At 31.3% G+C, this 20,175-nt stretch overlaps 2 long non-coding RNA genes across 3 annotated transcripts; one reads left to right on the plus strand and one right to left on the minus strand.

Moving 5' to 3' along the window:
• Positions 1–7,711: 7,711 nt before the first annotated feature.
• On the plus strand, positions 7,712–12,203 carry LOC133197979 (uncharacterized). Its single transcript, XR_009722471.1, has 4 exons — positions 7,712–7,842; positions 8,572–8,686; positions 9,721–9,834; positions 11,863–12,203. It is a non-coding gene; the product is annotated as an uncharacterized LOC133197979 (long non-coding RNA).
• Positions 12,204–13,381: 1,178 nt separating this feature from the next.
• Positions 13,382–17,414, minus strand: LOC133197980 (uncharacterized). Of its 2 annotated transcripts, none has more exons than XR_009722472.1 (3): positions 17,284–17,414; positions 16,706–16,820; positions 13,382–13,750 (listed from the first exon to the last, which is right to left on the minus strand). It is a non-coding gene; the product is annotated as an uncharacterized LOC133197980 (long non-coding RNA). The 2 variants fall into 2 exon arrangements; XR_009722473.1 differs by having other exon boundaries at positions 16,706–16,851.
• Between the last annotated feature and the right edge of the window lie 2,761 nt (positions 17,415–20,175).

Raw genomic sequence — 20,175 nt, forward strand, 5'->3', positions numbered from 1 at the left:
AAAACTTAAACATTAAGCCTTCAACATATTCAATGCTATTTAAGTCTTCACTTCTGAAATGTCTTGTTAACAGGTGAAAAAGTCAAGGTTTTATGAAAAAAAGTAACTACTACTTTCAACCAAACACTTCATTCAAGAATTAATTTCAATTGCATTGCTTTAAATTTATTTTCTGAAAAAAGATTTTTTTTAATCAAGGTAATGGTGTACGGGTCTACAGTCTAAGGAATTGTGTGGGTAAATCATTGGGTAGTAAAGGGTATATACATAGGTCACATCGTAAAATCCATTACTATGGCTTTGTTCAGTGAACTATGAAACGTTTTTTTTTTAATCTTGCCATGTCCAAATAAGTAGCCATGTGTATCAAATACCTCAAAAGCAATTCGACGTTCTACGGTTATGTAGAATCTTGATGATAAACCAGCAAATTGAAAATTTAAAGATTATTAAACAAGTAAGAGACTTGACCGTTTGATATCCTTTCTTCAATCATTGCAAACAGCAACGTAAGATTAAGAAAGAAATTAAATTTTACCACAGAGAAATTGAATTAAGTTTATTAACCTTTGCGTATATAAAACTTCAAATTCTGAGAGCATCTAACGTAACGGGGAAAAAGAAAAAAAAATGTATGCTTCTTATCGATGTGATAACTTTCAGTTAAAATCTGCGAGCCAAAAATACAGATATTTTCTTAAAAAATTGTACAACCGCTTAGTTCATATAAAAATAAAATAATATAGAGGATCATATAAATAATACCCCAATGCGTTACCCATAAAATTATAACATCTGATTGATTTTTTTTGATTGTGAAAGTACAATTTTTTTTTTTTACCATTTGTCATAAAATTATGTAACTTTGAAATGCAGAGCGTGACCAGAAAAAAAGTATTGTTGAATAAAAACTAACGTATTGAAATAAATTTGTACAGAGGTTTTCCAATTAAACAATAATTGTTAGTATATACAGAAGCTTAAAAATAATAAATATTTTTCATTCATTCATTCCTTTTTTTTTAAAGATTTGTTTTTGCAAACGTTGATAAAAAAGCAACTACATGATTATTTTCAAATCAATTATATCCTATTTGTAATAAAACAAAGAAAGTATATAGAACTCACTAAACATAGGGTATAACAAAAAAATGTTGCACTTATACGACATTAACAGACTTGTTATACAAGTTAAAGATACATAAAATTCCAAAAATTTAAATTAATTACCTTTTGTATGTAGCTGCTTTCTTGGTAACGCAAGCGCAGTATTCAAACCCACTAGCAACACTATTGTTAATAATTTGACCTTCTTCATCTTTAAACAAGTGTCTGTTAAAATACGCCAGACTCTTTCCTTTCCATTTTATACATGAAATTCTTGATGAACTTGGGTTAAAGTCAGGCTACATCAACATACATAAAAGGCAAACAACAACAAGGCCTGGCACAATATTTACTGACCGTCACGGTTACTTTTCATTCATATCTTGGATTATTTCTTATATTTATCAAATTTTTCCATTAACCTTCATTAAAAAGATTACAAAAATTAATGACGTCTCCAGCAGTGGTCATAGCAGATGGTTTTCAATTGCTCCCTGCTTTAGGGCAACATATATATTCAAAATAATTTGAAAAAAAAAAATGTTTTTAATAAATAAAAATTCCTTTTAAAACTTATGACGTATTCAGTGTTGGTCATGATTTTCTAATGCTACATAGGTACATGTACTTAACATCATTTTAAATCTAAAATAATTTAAAGTTAAAACATATTTGAATAAAAAATGTTGTTTTACTTTTATTTGTGTCAGATTTCGAACCGAATATAAATCTCCCTCCCAAATCTATCTTGTAACAGTTCTATTGAAATTTTATAAAACATTTAATGAAAATCTTTTTTTTTAATACTAAGTACTTTTATTTATCAGTGTTATGTATATGTTCATAAAAATCATCCTTTAAAATAAACTTTTACTTTTCGTTTTTGCAGTTATCAATGCTATTTTACTACTAATTATCTACAGCATATACTTTATACATACATATATTAAATGCCCTTTTTATAGTAGTCTGGAACGCCAGTTCTTTTCCTCTAGTTCAAAAACGTTCCATAATCATATACAAGACTAAATTTGAGCTAAAACATGAAGTGCACATGGGTTGGTCATATAACAACGTAACACTACCACTAACTTTTTTTAATGTCTTATGAATAATGTTGTATCCTTTCAAATGAAAAATAATTCAATTTTTATTTATAACTAAACTATTTTAGGAACTAAGAACTTGCATCTTGAGAAAAATAAAATCTGCATAGCGATGGTTAGATTTGATTTTATTTCACTACCTCACAGATATGTTCATACCTACATAAATTAAACATAAACCTAAACTCACTACCTTTTTAAAAAGTTGGTCTAACAAACAAATTCAGATAAAAGTCTTCTACTCGAAATAAGGGCAACACAACTAAATCACTAGTTCAAGAACTTCCAAACTTAAAAATGCAAAGAAATGAATGGATGAATTAAGGCATAGTTGTATGAATAAGCTAATAACTGATTTGTAATGTGTTTCGGATCATTCAGTAAATAAATTTATTTTGCATTTTTTTTTCTAAATTTCAATTTTTTACCTAACATTTGTTTTTATATTATCACTGGTGATATGCATTCCACTTGTTAATCAATTTACTAAATGATGACAGTCAAATCATTTAAGTATAGAGATTTAGATTGATTGATTGATTGATTGATTGATTGATTGTATGTCGCTTAATGATCCATTTGAGAATTTTTACTCATATACTAGTAGAGGCGTCAACTGCTTCAGGTGGAGAATTTTAGTAGGGAAAGATTCATGCGTTTTTATTTCCCTTTTTTTTCCCTTCAGCTGTGTTCATATCATGTATTTATTAATGCTTGAATAAGCCTTTGTGTCATGCAGAATATCAGGGATGAATCATTAACTGATTCGGCAATTAAAATGCTAAATTCTCAAATATCACATGAAACGCACAGTCATACAGTTATTAAACCTACGATGATATGAAAAACAACCACATTAAGAAAAACCTTTTCATTTTCATATCCCATTGAGTGAATGACTCGATATCCATTCTGAAAATAATATTATTTTTCAAAATAAAGTTCAATACTGATAGTGAAAAATAGGCTCATATATACAGTTGAAAAACTGTTTTGATAATTCATGTCCGGTTTATTTAACATACACTATGTTGAGTTTTGTGAACTTTTTTTCACTAATCTGCAAACAGCATTCATAAAACTTTATATATATATATATATATATATATATATATATATATATATATATATATATATATATATATATATATATATATATATATATATATATATATATATATATATAGATTTTATGAATGTTCTTTAAATATTCTTTTGAAAGCAAAAGTGAGAAATAAAAGTGATACCACAAGATAAGTTGATGATAATTATAATATTATATAATTGTTCCCAAAAATTTTTTTATCATTATAATTTTTTATCATACTATCGTATATAGTGAAAATTTCTTAGCAATGAAAAGGTTGATAAATAATCCAAGGCAGTGCGACCAATTTTATACTCCTCAAATATCATGATAATTAAGAAAGGGAAAATCAACAAAATAAAGCTAAGATTGATTTAGTAAATACATTAGTTACGAGGGTTGATCCTAAAGTATTGCCACAGCTGCTAAAAAAATATTTATTAATCAAATGTTATCAATCGAATTCTACATACTAATTCCCCTATCTATTTTGATACCTTTGAATCTCATAAATTTATATAAAATACTTTTAAAATATTAAAATAAACACAACTTAAATTTAGGTTTTGTCTATCGCTGCACGGCAAAAATGTTACCGACGTCGAAATGACGTTACTCTTCGGAACGCATCTTGAGTTCATCTGCATTTTTTTAAACTCCAACATTCTTCTTTTTATCAAAAGATGAATTAAGCTTAGGCATGCATAGGAAAAATAACAATTTGCATGATACCCCTTAAGATTTTTTTTTATTTGGTTATCCTCTAAAAGCAAGCATCAATGGTGGACCCTCAGATACTCTCTTCCAACGTCATACCCCCTTAGCCCCTTAGCCTTACCAAAACATGGTAGCATTATGACAGTCTTACTCTAAGGCTTTTCTGGCATGACAAAAGGCATGCTTAACTATGGAAGACCCAATGATCAATATTCTTTTTACAAAAATTGGACAATAAAAAATAAATGAGGCTGAGGATGAATTAAATCTTTATTACTAATGTAACTGTACAAACACTGGGATTTCCATCTAACCCTACTAGCAATATCTTGTACGCTTAATCCATTGACCTAAGCAGTGGAAGCTGTCCCTATGCGGGAGGAATGGGTTTTATAAGCTAGCTTGTCTAAACCTAATTTTTCTATGTCCATATTAAAAACCGAAGATACTTGGCACCGAAAGCTGACAAAAAATGCTGAAGCAATGTTGGGTCTTAAACACATAAATGATTGAACTAGGCGCACATTGTAGCAGCTAGTGTTATTGTGCCACCTTCCCTTCTGATCAAATTTTTAGTAATTAACGAAAATGAGGACTGTATTGTTGTGTTCGCGGTAGATTAATTCCCCATCCTGAATAGCATGACCAGTGTCATGCACCGAATGTTGAACCAGCTCTCCCATTCTGAAATAGCCCAAAAAGTTGAGAACACAGCGGCTTCATATGGGGATTTGCAATCAAATGAAGTATGCTTGATAAACTTTTCTAAGTTATTTATTCCGGTCATCAACATGTACTTTTTTTTATTACGGCTTAATCTGACAAGCATTTTTCTGAGTAAAAATGATTAAGTCAAATTAAGAAGATTCTGAAGCTTACAAAAATAAGATATCCCAGATATCTAAGATTTAACCGTATTAGGAGAATACTGCTTATACGATAGGTAGGACACGAACTCCACTAATTAATTGTAATGGGGAGGCCAGTCTTCTGTAACAAAATAAAGTTTGCAAAAGCCATTCAAAACATTTAATGTGATGTCATACAATTTCTTGTTACTGTCGGAAACAGAGTAGGTCTCGAGATCGTTGGTGAACCACCTGCAGAAATGACTGGGGAATTAATGATGTGAAAAAGTTAAAAAAAAATGTATGAATATAAAGCCAGTGAATTCTATCATTGCTGAAAATAAAATAGTCATCTTCTTATCTATGATTCCAATTTTGTATAGTGTAGCAATTCCTTTTTTTATTTCTATGTGAAGCGTCCGCGAGAGATTTGTTTTCTTATCAGATCACGAATAGAGACACAAATCAGAACCGGTATTCCAGAAAACTGATCATATTTGTTTAAACCGTTTGAGTTCTGGCTATTTTTGACGAGAATCTATCACATTAGAAATAAACATAGCATTTACTATCTTTATGTTACACAGAAAGTGCAACACAAATCAAGTTTTTATGTGTTCTTTTTTTTCGGATTGTGTGTTTTTTTGTGAATAGGTTGGTAGGTTTTTCAATGAAAGGTGTACGCTAAACAGAAAAAAAAAAAAAAAAAAAAAAAAAAAAACTTCAAATGGCCTTATCAATTTTTAGACAAAGTCATGGACCTTAAACTTTGTTACTTGCGTCTGATATTTCGCCATAAATATGGACAAAAACACTGATTTACCAAACAGAAACGAAAACCTCACTTTCTCGGACTCTCAGTTCTGTTGCTGCCTGTTCTTGATGTACTTTTCATTTATGCACACAAGATGTTGAAAACACATTTAAACAGGTTGTTTTGAGGATAGTCCTGTTTACACATGGAAAAATCCAGAATATGTCAATAAAATTTTTAAATGTAGCTGGCAAGGTAGAGAGATTTTTAAATGAGTACAGGACAGTTCTAATTGAGTAATCATTCTCCCTCCTATAAATTCCACATCGCGATGCCAGATTAATAAGATAATAATTGAAACCTGTTTCACCCGAAAATTATCTGATTCGATCTGATAAATAGTTTTTCCGTGAATTTTGATTTCTTCAAAAAATATTAGAATTCTCAGTAATGGCTGTGTTTTCTTTAACAAGAGAGAGTGACAATAAAATTCTTCGTCTTATACTGTAGAATATATATAAATAGTGAAAATAAATCTGAATTCAATTTAGTTCCTTCAAGATCAACAAGACAAGATAACACTTTATTTAAAGAATCAAGGTATGTTAAATCTTGTTTTTTCTTATACGCATACCTTAGAAATAATTTTGCAGTAGTTTACGACATTGTTTATCAATCTTCAAAATAATTGTCAATCTTTGAAATATTGTTGTTTATTGATCTATGAATGTCTAACACACAAACACAATCTTATACGCATTCCTTTTTTTTTGTCCTCTGGTAATAGCTTTCCTTGTATGTACCATATAGACCAACTAGCTTTTTTATATCTTGTAATCTGAAATGTGTATAGGAATATTAACTTTTTTCATAGCAGATGCAGTTCAATTCAGCTATGTATGAAATTAATCTGATCTAGTCTGATTTTTTTATACCACCCCTGTCTACTTCTTCTTAAATAATGAAATGAATATCCTCAATATCTATGATTCTAAATTTTGCTATATGTATGGCGGACTAACTTAAAATATATTTTGTTTCCTTCATGATGGATTTTGTCAACGCAGTTTCATATAGATTCATTTGTGCTTCATTGATGTAATCAAATACTTTAAAACATATTTTGAAGTAAAAAGCTTTCTCCAACAAATATGAAATCTGAACATTGATATCCATTTCATTAGTACCTATAAATCAGCTTTAAATTGCTATTTCTAAAGTAGCGTGATTTTGCTTTAGCAAATCTGTTTCAGCAAATATTGACTTAAAAAGAAAGACAAACCCGGCCAAATGGATTCGGCACAGCCCAGTAAATAATATATGGAATGAAATATAGACACCTGAACAATGTTGTACGATTACTTTAAAAAACATTCTACTTTTTTTTTCTTGAAGTGCATAAATTAAAAAAAAAATTGATAAAAAAGATTCAAAATGACTGATCTTTTCTATGGAAAGCCGTAGGGTACCCCCACATTATTATTATTTTTTCCTATATAATTATACCAAAAATAATTATCTCATCCCAAAATAAAAATCTTGCTTTTTTTTTTTTTTTTTTTTTTTTAACACTATTATTTTCCTACAACAATTATAATCTTGTCCGTCCATGTGTACTCATTATTTTTATTTTGCCCCTACATTATAATAATTATTCTCACTTTACAATTATAATCTTTTCAGTTAGTACGGAGACATTATTTTTATACACCTCCAAATTATAATCTTGTCAGTCGATTCGTACACATAATTTTTATTTTGCACCAAGATTATAATTATTCTTGCTTCAACAATTTATAAGACTTCACCTCCTGTAACAATAATGTACTGACTGAAAATAAATAAAAATGTACACGCTTAAAAAGTATAATGTACCAAGTCAACGTTATAATCTTTGCAACAATAATAATGATGTGCGCCCTTGTTCGCAATTATTTTTATTTTTCAACAGGAAAGATAACTTCTTTTCTAGTGACAGGAACGAAAACTCTGCCCTCCTGTTGAAACAATAATTATGTTGAGACGCGATTATAATTGTGGCTGCACACATTATTTGAAGCGTGAAGGAAATATTATCTTGAGCGTGGAGAAATATTATTTGAAGCGTGACGGAAAACAAGCGTCGATGCGAGGGAGATCGTCACGTGAAAAGGCCATGTGCGCTGTTCGATCATGTAAACAAAGTGGAAGACAGAAAGTCCAACGTTAGCTAGGCTATAAGAGGTAAGTAAAGACTAATCATTAATGTACATGTAAATGACTGGCATCATTCAGATAATGTCTCTTGAATCAGCTGTCAGTTTATTGTAATTAAGCTAGAGCTACCGAACAAACAGGTAGTTCGAATTGCCTCAGACAGCTGTCAGAAATAGATCATGTGCATAAATGTGAGATTAAGCACATACTAGTACTTTATTAAAACCACCTGCCTGATTAAGAGCATATAGGGACGATCATTTGATTGGGCCGGGGGGACTGATAGATTTAAGGAAATAAATATTTTAACCTTGATTTTTAAGTAAATTAACTTCATCCACTGGCATTGCTAGAAATAAAGGAAAACAATGACCCTGTCAGACCATGACTGTCACTGTGATATCCCCCCCCCCCCCCCCCCACACACACACACACCCTTCTTGCATGTGGTTAAGTGGTTTTCTGATTTTGGACAAGAAAAGAAAGTAAATAATCATTCTTAGATCAACTGGAAATAAATATTCTGTCCTGTGAATGCTAAAAATATATAAATAATCTGACTTGACAAAATTTGCCACCTCTACCCCCACCCCTTTATAAAAAGGTAGTGACCTTAACATGGTGAAAAATGTTTTTCCTAACCAAAATTATTTCTCATCTACCATGTCTACTCCTTTGTACATGCCATAATCATACTCGTACATGTACCCATTGATATTTTTTAGATTTTGCATACAGTTTGTTTTTCTGCCACAGATTCAAAGAGAATTCAGATAGGAAATGGAACTATTGAACAATAAATTCTGCCTGGAAGCAGGAATTGCGGAATACAGTGCAAGGGATCCCGGATACTCTATTTCAAAAGTTATTGGTAAGGTGACTAAGTCCTTGATAAATATCATTAAAAAATACATGTATAGCCTTTGTTAACAATAGACAACTTTAGCATATTTCAAAATAGTATTTCTCTTTGTGGGGTCAATCTGGGATCAGCTGGCATGAGGGAATGTTCTCCCTTTAAGCCAATAAAAAAATTATAATGTGTTTGTTTCTGGTAACATGCCAAAAATATTAGGGAAGGTAGGTAGGCGATAACTTTTTTTTATTACTTTACTTTTTATTAGCTCACCTGAGCCAAAGGCTGAAGTGAGCTTTTCTGATCACATTTTGTCTGGTGTCCATATCTCTTTAAACTTTTCACATTTTTGACTTCTTCTCCAGAACTGCTTGACCTTTTTCGACAAACTTAACAACAATCCTGAGGTAAAGAGGGTTAAAGTTTGTTCAAATAAAAGCCACACTTCCTTCCAACTGGAGATAATTACAAATTAATTTAGTGAAAAATTAATATCATCTTTTAAAAATCTTCTTCTCAAAAATCTGTGGGCCAGGAAAGATGAAACTTTTGTGGAAAAATCCTCAGGTAGTGTAGATTCAAGTTTGTTTTAATCATGACCCCCAGGGGTAGGGTGGGGCTATAATGGATTATCAAAGTTTTACATAGGAATACATAGAGAAAATTTAAAAAATCTTCTCAAAAACAGCAAAGCCATGATTAGTCATACCTGTATTTATATGGAAGCATTCTCTTAAAGTATAGATTCAAGTTTGTTTAAATCAGGACTCATGGGGGTAGGGAGGGGCCCAATAGATGAGAAAACTTATGACAAAATAATCTTTAAAAATCTTCTTAAGCCATGATGAGTCAAATAAATATGGAAGCATACTCATTTAGTGTAGATTCAAGTATGTTCAAATCATGCCCCCCATAGGTTGTGACCACTCATATATTTAAAACTTTTCAATACTGAACTGATTTCCAATTTTTCCTAGCCAAAGTGCTTGGGTGAGCGATGTGGGCCATGGGCCTCTTGTTTAAAGAATAATTTGCACATTTTATTTTAGGAGCTATACAAAGAATCTTGATTTATAGAAGTATACAGGTTTAAAAAAAAAAGAAAACAGTGTTGTAAAGAAAGAAAAGGATTTTACATTCAAGGAATTATGGATGGCACAGAGGTAAAAAGGACATTCAGTGTTCAAAAGAATTAGAAATTGATTTATTTATCACAGTGGCAGATTTAGCCAGGAAGGGTGGGGGGGGGGGGGGGCATTAAGAAAATCTAAAGAGTAATTGCACATTTTTACATTAATCAGAATTTTTGAAAATTTTGTACATCCTAGAATTGATATATTCTGCAGTACAATTTAAAAAAAAAACATGCTGCAGAATATATAAATTTTAGGATGTGGATAATATAGTAGGTGCTATATTTATATTTACATTCTTAATATATTGAAAACAGACATCTACTTTATAATTATTATTAAATACTGTACATTTAAGCTCACTGAGCCCAAGGTTAAAGTGAACATTTCTGATTAAAGAGTGTCTAGCATCTGTCTATCATTCATAAATGTTGAGTTATCTGTAAACTTTTCACATTTTCAACTTTTTTTTCCAGAATTCAACCAAATTTGTCACTAGACAATATTTGGTGGAAAGGATTTAATTTTTTTCAAATGAAGAGCCAAGGAGAGGTCATAAAGAGAAAATTAATGTTTGACGGTGTCATTTGAAAATCTTCATAAGAACCACTAGGCAGAAAAATTAAAACTTATGTGAAAACTTCCTGGCATAGCGTAGTTTCATTTTCAGTCAAATAAGACCCCTTTGAGCACTCTACCATCGGCTCATACATTCACCTCTGTCATCTGCTCGCATATATCACAGTGATAAACATGAAAAATAGTGTGTTTGTTTAAATTCATTTTAATTAAATGCCTGCACTAATTTTGTTCCTAAAGGTAGCTACTTTCCAAGTAGATCTAGAACTATTAATTTAATTTAAAATAATTCTGGGAATGTTATGTTTTTTACATTATAATGTCAAAATCTTGATGCGAGCCCATTGCAGAGGTGTCTGAGAGAGGAACGAATGACAACTCTGCATAGGAGATTGCCCTTTGAGAGGATGGAGCCACAGTATGGGATTAAAAATTTGCATGGGAATATACTACAAACTAGAAATTTGACCATAGGACATGAATGCCCCTACTAGGGCTTATCATGCATCATGAAAATTTGCATTTTTGCATTTGTGTATGAAGTTTGTTGATAATATCTTGAAAAAAAAGGTCATTGGAAAGGTCCAGGTAAAAAGGTTGAACAAAGTTGATAAATTCTTAACAAATTTTGCATCAGTGCATAAGCTTACATAAAAGCATATGGAATTGTTTTGTTGAAACTGTGTTACATGCATATAGTTATTTAAGAAAAAAGTGATATCAAGGTCCAAGGAAAAGTCCTGGTCAAAATTTTATGTTGCAGTTCAATAACACTCTTCAAAATGTATCAGCATATGCAGTTTGAATAAAAAATCACAATTTTTTCTTTAAAATTGAGCTTAGCAATTAACACAAAATTGAGAGAAATTGAGAGAAGTCAAGATCAACAAAATTTATGCAACTGAATAGCTCTTATCAATATGTATAAGCATATGAAGATTGATCCAATTCTCTTGAATAGAGCTACTTACTAATCTAAGAAAAATGAGGTCAAGGTCAGGGGAAAGGTCAAATCAAAAATATGTTGATGAAGTTGAATGGGTCCCATCAATGTATCAGCATATAAGATTTGATAAAAATATCTTAAATAGCTCTTGAAACTGAGCTAAACACTCTAATTCAAGAAAAGTAAGGTCAGGTTCAAAGGAAAGGTCAAGGTAAAAAAATGTTGAGTAGCTCTCATCAATATGTATCAGCATATAAAAGTTCAAAGTGTGATGGAAGGACACAAGAACATGTTATGGGGTTCAAGTAAATTTTTAATTACAAACCTTTAGGCTAAGGTGAGGCCACAACATTAGGTAATTTTTCATTGGAATAAAGGACTTTTTTTTTAAAAAATTCTTCAGCCAGGAACAAGGTGACTAAGGTGAGCATTATTAGGTGTCTAAGGTGAGCATTATGGCCCATGGGCCTCTTGTTATGTGTCCTTTTCATTGATCAACAATCAGGTGATGTAATAGTATTGTTATATTTCAGAAATGCCTATGGACGACGTCATAACCAATTTTGAAAAATGTTTTGTTTGAAAGAAAAGGATCTGAAGAAGGAGACAGATCTATTTAAATTCGGATGGATTTATAGACTGCCAGACTTATTGCTATCACTTAATTCTGTACTACTAGATCTTTTACACTGAGCCTATAAGTTTTAGACTAGATGATTTATCTAATTTGAGAATCCATGACATCAATCTAAGCATTTCAAGATTACCAATACAGAATATGTACAGATGCAATAGCAGATGAAATCCCACATGTACACACACAAACAGGACACTGATATGTTACTGAAATTTAGAGATATTTCATTTCTCTCTTGTGTGGATTGCAATTGATCTAAGAAAAAAAAAGGTTTATGTCAGACTGAAACAATATAATAAACAATTTTCTTTAGTTTTGTTATGTGCTTATATTTTTAGGAAATATGTACCAATGTATCAGACAGTATATAGGGAACTTGTACTGAGTCGCTAGTGAGCTAGCTTTTCTAGTGATGCGGTAAAATCTCCCTCTATATTAGACAAGTTAAGCAATGTCGAGCCTGTTTAACCCTTGAATGGGTGACTGCTTCACATTACATTTACATGTAATTTTTTTTTTTTGAATACTAAATTTGAGTGTGAATTTCTTCTCATGGTCAAGCATGAGGTACTGCATAATTGTCATTTTTACATTAAAATGCGTGCATGTATTTATGGATTATCAGACACATATACACTATACAAAAAAATGCATAATTTTCCTAATTTTTACCTTTTTTCAGTTTTGACCCCATATTATAGCCATCATTTGGTTCCTGTACAGTGCGAACAAATCTGTATAATACATCAGTGTTGTTTATGCCCCCCTAATCAAAGATGATTCAGGGGTTTAGAGTTTTTCCCCTGTCTATCTGTATGTATGTCCCCAAAACTTAACTTTTCCCATAACTTTTGTTTTGTTGGAGCTATGCATTTCATTTTTCACATGTGTATTCTTTGTGACAAAACCTTTCTTTGGGTACCAACATATTTGACCTTTGAGTTTGACCCATTTTTGTAAAATTTTACCAAACTTTTACCTTGGCAATAATTTCTGAACAGTTGGGGCTAGGGCTTCATATTTCTTATGACAAGACCTTCCCATGACCACCATTAATTTTGACCTTGAACTTGTTGTTCGACTTTTGAAAAACTTTAATCTTCACCATAACTTTTCAAAGGTAAGTGCTAGGGCTTTCGTATTTTACTGGCACATTTCTTGAGACAAGACCTGTCTTTGGATAATAACATTTGTGATCTCTTGACCTTGACCTTGGAGTTTGACATGAATTTGAAAAACTTCGACCTTCACCATAAGCTGCCATATACGTACATAAAAATGCCATTATCGCATGTACATACATGTATGGCAGAGCTCAAAGAAGTCAATCCAGCTTTTCCAACATGCATTCCTTTATATGTTTGACATTCAGATCCAAGAAAATACCATAAAAAATCATCACAAATCATCCATTTTCATATAATTTTAATACATTCTTTGGTACTTTGGTAAATATAAATACAAATTTCATAAATGGAATCAATATAAATGCAGAAATTCAAGTTTGTTCACTCATGCAGATCCCACTTTATCAGCAGTAACCTGAGACACAGATGTGACACTTTAAATGGAGTATTTCATATACATGTACAAATTTATCAAAAATGCATCACTTCAAATTAGTGTCAAATGATGTCAAAAGGACAAATTTCATGTGCAAAATGTTCAGGAACAACACATATTCTTCCATCAAAAATTCTCTGAAATTTGCCAAGACTTCTTTCTTCAAAGTTATTCACATTAAATTTTTGTCCAGATCTGCACAATCTTCTATCACAAATTCCCTGAAATAAAAAGTTTGAAACACAGTTAGAGTTTTTATAATTACCATGCATAATCAAGGGAAACCTGAGTTGGAGAACTTTTTTCCTGCCAATTTTTTTCATGATAACTAGTATGAAAAGGAAGCATCCTATTAGTGAAACCAATGGTCTTCATGCCAAAATGAATTTTATTGTTTACTTAAATTTTATTACTTTTTAGTTTTCTCCTCATTGAAGATAAATTTCTCCTGCATTTGTGCCAGGTTTAGTTAAAACTGGTCCAGTAGTTCTGTTGAGAAAGTCTGATACATGTATTAAGGTATTCAGTGTATACTGAATGGATTTTGAACTGTTTTGAATCATTTTAAACTAGTTAAAAATGTATTGCTAGATAATGATGAAAGGGAAATGAACCAAATTCACATGACTGATAACATGAAAGAAGCTGGTCATTTTGCACTTTAACATTTTTTGAAGAGTTATCTGCCCTTGATGAAAAACCCAAAAATTTAATTTTATCAAAATATCTGTGGCAAATGATTCATTTTATTTCATATTTTAATAAAGAGAGAGTTTATGCATATTTTCACCAAGAGCTCTAGATGAAATTCAAATTACTTCTTACAATATCTTAATAAAACCTGCACTCCCCATAGACTTCATTGTAAAATTCAAGGTGCAATTTATTTGACAATTCCTTTGGTGGAGTATTTTTATTTAATAATACCAGGGGTTTTGAAAAGACACCAATTGATGCAAAATTCTTGTATAATATTCAAAGAAAAATATACGAAAATTACTAAACATATATTCTAGATGTTTATCCAAACTTGTTTAAGAAGAAGTGTACAACAGAATATATAGACATTAAAATGTAGCACACAGTTCCTTTAAGTATTGGAAATCTACAACTCCAAGGAAAACGACAATAAAGTTCAAACTACATGTACGTTGCGTATGTCCTTAAGGGATCAGAAAAGCTCTCTTGAACCATTGGATCAGATGAACTTCCAGGTCAAAACAGAAAAAGAGACCCAAGTTCAAGAAAATCAAGCCAGGCTGATGGATTTGAGAAATAATGCATCTATGATCTACATTTTATTTCATTTGTCACAAGTCCTTTTATTCATGTACACAATATGATGAATAATATAAGGTAAACTGCCAAAAGACATTCTGTTATATGAGTGATGAATACAAAACCAATAACACTATTAATAATTATGCCCTGAACATTTTACATTAAATAGTACATAATTATATTAATGCTATGCTATGCATACAGTAAGCATAAATCTACAGGAGACCCACAAGGAATTTACAAAAATATTAAATGCCTAAGAAAATAAGCAAAAATAAAAAGGTCTTTGACCCCCTAGGAAAACAGACCCTTGTAAAATGGTTAGGAGTGTCATGCATCTGAAGTGACTTGTCCTGGCTACACCCCCCCCCCCCCCTTGCAATGCCAAGGGGCCCTGATTCAATACATTGCATGGGACCCCTGGTCAATTTCATTCATTAATATCATGGGCTGACTGTAGCATTATCTTTAGGGGAATTTTCAAATCCATTGTTTTTCTCATCTCTCAACCAATCACATTAAGCCATATTCTATGATAAACAACTTGTAACAGGTGATTCTTCCTGTTTACATTATCATATCTAAATATTTCAGAAAGCTTCAATTTGATTGGTGCTTCTCAATGAGAGAAGCAAGACTTAAAATATCACATGAAATTAGCCAGGACCCAGGACCCCTGGCATTGCAAAGATGTCCCCCATGATACTTTTAAAACATGTCTATCCAAGTGTTTTAATGAGTACAATTGTTTTGTTGTGTACATTTTATTCATATGTGTATTTAACTATTTATATATGACTATGACCAAAAAAAACAAAAAACAAAAAAAAAAAAAAAAAAAAAAAACAGCGGCATACTGAATATTTGACTGATGCTTACAAAATAAGAGCCCTAAGGGCCATATATCTCACCCGAGCACTGTGGCTAGGAGAAAAAAAGCAGAAATCAGTTCAGTATTGAAAAGTTTAAATACATATTGGTGGTCCCAACCTACCCCTAAAGTGGTGGGGCATTATTCGAAGAAACTGGAATTTACACTTACTGAGGAAACTTCCATATTTATTTGACTAATTGTGGCTTTCAAAGATTTTTTAAAGATTATTTTCCTATAAGTTTTAACTTTCATTGTGGCCCCAACCTTCCCCGAGGGATCTTGATTTAAACAAACTTAAATCTACACTATCTGAAGAAACTTCCATATAAATATGACTAATCATGGCTTTGCTGTTCTTGAGAAGATTTTTTTTAAATTTTCCCTATATATTCCTATGTAAAACTTTGATAATCCATTATAGTCCCACCCTACCCCTGATTTAAATAAACTTGAATCTACACTACCTGAGGATTTTCCACAAAAGTTTCATCTTTCCTGGCCCACAGATTTTTGAGAAGAAGATTTTTAAAAGATGATATTAATTTTTCACTAAATTAATTTGTAATTATCTTCAGTTGGAAGGAAGTGTGGCTTTTATTTGAACAAACTTGAACCCCCTTTACCCATGGATACTTTGTTGTTAAGTTTGGTTGAAATACATGTAGGTCAAGTGGTTCTTGAGAAGAAGTAAAAAATGTGAAAAGTTTACAGACAGATGGACACTAGACAAAATGTGATTAGAAAAGCTCACTTCAGCCTTTGGCTCAGGTGAGCTAATAAAAAGCAAAGTAAAAAAAAAAAAAGGTATCGCCTACCTACCTTCCCTAATATTTTTGGCATGTTACCAAAAACAAACACATTATAATTTTTTAATTGGCTTAAAGGTAGAACAGTCTCTCATTCCAGCTGAACCCAGATTCTCCCCACAAAGAGAAATACTTTTTGGAAAATGCTAAAGTTGTCTATTGTTAACAAAGGCTATATTTTTTAATGATATTTATCAAGGACTTAATCACCTTACCAATAACTTTTGAAATAGAGCAGCAGGTATCCCTTGCACTGTATTCCCCAATTCTTGCTTCCAGGCAGAATTTATTGTTCAATAGTTCCATTTTCTATCTGAATTCTCTTTGAATCTGTGGCAGAAAGACAAACTGTATGCAAAATCTAAAAAATATCAACGGGTACATGTACGAGTATGATTATGGCATGTACAAAGTAGTAGACATGGTAGATGAGAAATAATTTTGGTTAGGAAAAACATTTTTCACCATGTTAAGGTCACCACCTTTTCATAAAGGGGTGGGGGTAGAGGTTAAAATATTTATTTCCTTAATCTATCAGTCCCCCCCCCCCCCCAATCAAATGATCGTCCCTATATGCTCTTAATCAGGCAGGTGGTTTTAATAAAGTACTAGTATGTGCTTAATCTCACATTTATGCACATGATCTATTTCTGACAGCTGTCTGAGGCAATTCGAACTACCTGTTTGTTCGGTAGCTCTAGCTTAATTACAATAAACTGACAGCTGATTCAAGAGACATTATCTGAATGATGCCAGTCATTTACATGTACATTAATGATTAGTCTTTACTTACCTCTTATAGCCTAGCTAACGTTGGACTTTCTGTCTTCCACTTTGTTTACATGATCGAACAGCGCACATGGCCTTTTCACGTGACGATCTCCCTCGCATCGACGCTTGTTTTCCGTCACGCTTCAAATAATATTTCTCCACGCTCAAGATAATATTTCCTTCACGCTTCAAATAATGTGTGCAGTCACAATTATAATCGCGTCTCAACATAATTATTGTTTCAACAGGAGGACAGAGTTTTCGTTCCTGTCACTAGAAAAGAAGTTATCTTTCCTGTTGAAAAATAAAAATAATTGCGAACAAGGCCGCACATCATTATTAATGTTGCAAAGATTATAACGTCGACTTGGTACATCATAATTTTTAAGCGTGTACATTTTTATTTATTTTCAGTCAGTACATTATTGTTACAGGAGGTGAAGTCTTATAAATTGTTGAGGCAAGAATAATTATAATCTTGGTGCAAAATAAAAATTATGTGTACGAATCGACTGACAAGATTATAATTTGGAGGTGTATAAAAATAATGTCTCCGTACTAACTGAAAAGATTATAATTGTAAAGTGAGAATAATTATTATAATGTAGGGGCAAAATAAAAATAATGAGTACACATGGACGGACAAGATTATAATTGTTGTAGGAAAATAATAATGTTAAAAAAAAAAAAAAAAAAATCAAGATTTTTATTTTGGGATGAGATAACTATTTTTGGCATAATTATATAGGAAAAAATAATAATAATGTGGGGGTACCCTACGGCTTTCCATACTTTTCGTATAACTTTTCTATTTTAGTCGATCTTGAAAAATTAAGGAAGGATGTTTGGGATCATGTATCTCCTAAAATCAAAGAAATAACGGAAAAGCAAAGAAAACAAATCGATGACTTGATTACCGACTGCCATAAAAAAGCCACAACGATTACAGCAAACCTTTCTGGTGTAGACGAACTCACACCTCCTTTAGAAGTAGAGAAATTGTTAAGCCCTCATATTGATAACACCCTTTTAAAGGCAATTAAAGGTGCCTTTGAGAAAGAAACATTTACATTACATATAGAAAAAGCAAGAGATTTCTATGTGGCAAAATTTTTTGAGCAAGGTAAAAGTTTTCGGGATGACGTACCTCTTCTATCAAAGGAACACGTTGAGTAAACAAATACTCAACAAATTGCCAGTCTGGTCATTGAGGTAGCTTTCCTCATCTTGGGTGTTATAGGTATTGATTTACACTTTGATATGACACAAATTCAGAGGGTGACGGAAGAAGTTATATCTCTTGTCAATACAGCATCTTTCAGAAATATTGTCCAAAAATTTGCTTCAAGTTGTCGCGATGCATCTACTTGGCAAATAGCTCATGCAATATATGACTTTATCATTGGTTGGTTCCATCTCGATATTCTTTACAATATCATAAATACTATTCTTCATGAAATGCCATGGTGGAATCGTATTCTTGCATTTGTAGAAATTATTGCAAGTATTGCTTCGGGAGGAGCAGCTCTTGTCGCTCATTTTATAGTGGGGGCTGTGAGTTTTGTAAGAATGATCGAAAAAATTGCGAACATGAGTCTTCTAGAAAGATATGACAAGATGCTAGTACAGTGAACATGTTTTTTTTTTTTTATTTTTTTTTTTATTATTTTTTTTATTTTTTTGCATCAAGTGTCATTGTATTCTTTAATTTGAGCATGCGTTTTTAATTAAAGACTAACTATACCTATATTAATACGAAGGAAAGACAACTCTTACAAAATTCACCAGAATTTTTAACTGATATAAAAGAAAATGTATTTCAAATATTTAATCAGCAAAGGTTTTCAATTTCATTAAGTTTAACATTAATAACTTTTAATACACACACATATTTATATACGTCATCACCATGTTTTACATTGTTCTATTAGATTAATATTCAGTCACTTTCCTTTTTACTTAAGAAAATGGTCATGTCTTGGTCAAATTTTCACACATGCGTACATGTTTCAATGTTTTTTAATCTAATGCATTTTAAGATAAGTGAAAGGTTTCTTTAGAAATTTCAATGAAAATAAATAAATATGTTTCCCGAGGGTATATCAAAAATCCCAAAGATTAAGGATGGGTCCTTCTAAATACGGCTATCCGAACTTTCTTTATTCTTTCTCTTTTTTATTTCACTTTTTTGTTTGCAAAATATCTAAAGCAAATTTACGCCCATTGACAATTAAAATATCGAGAAAAAAGTAACTGAAATCAATTAAATTTTCCTGAGCATTGAATGGTAAGGCCCGATTAGTATGTATTTTTTTCTATGGTAGAATAACAATGTTTAATTTAAGATATGATTGACTGATTGATTTTATGGTGTTTAATGCCCCACTCGAGAATTTTTCACTCATATAACCCTGACAAAAAATACTATAGTAAACTATAGTTAACAATAGTAAATCAAAGTTTCAAAGTTATCACTATAGTAAATCAAAGTTTTCAAAGTGATCACTAGAATGTCATAGTTATCACTATAGTAAGCCAAAGTTTTCAAAGTTATCACTATTATAGAAATTCAAAGTTTTCAAAGTTATCATTATAGTAAATGAAAGTGTCAAAGTTCTTACTAAGGTTAATTTTAGTTTTATAGTGTCAAAGTTACCACTATAGTTCACAATAGTAAACTTTAGTAAACTATAGTTTACTATAAATTTTTTTTATTAGGAAAAGTCGAAATATGACAATGAATATAACTTAATTTGGTTAATACAATTTACAGTTCTCCTGAAGTAGCTATAGATGTGTATACCTTTTATCTCATTTATAAGTCATACATTTTATATTAAGTGTTTTGTGATTCATTGCTGATGTGTCATTTGATTTTTCTATAATGTTGTAATAAACTTTAAAATTGATATAT

This window comes from Saccostrea echinata, unplaced genomic scaffold (assembly GCF_033153115.1).
Source record: "Saccostrea echinata isolate AGI-Se365-2 ecotype Australia unplaced genomic scaffold, CSIRO_AGI_Sech_v1 ptg000032l, whole genome shotgun sequence".
In the NCBI taxonomy this organism is placed as follows: Eukaryota; Metazoa; Mollusca; class Bivalvia; order Ostreida; family Ostreidae; genus Saccostrea; species Saccostrea echinata.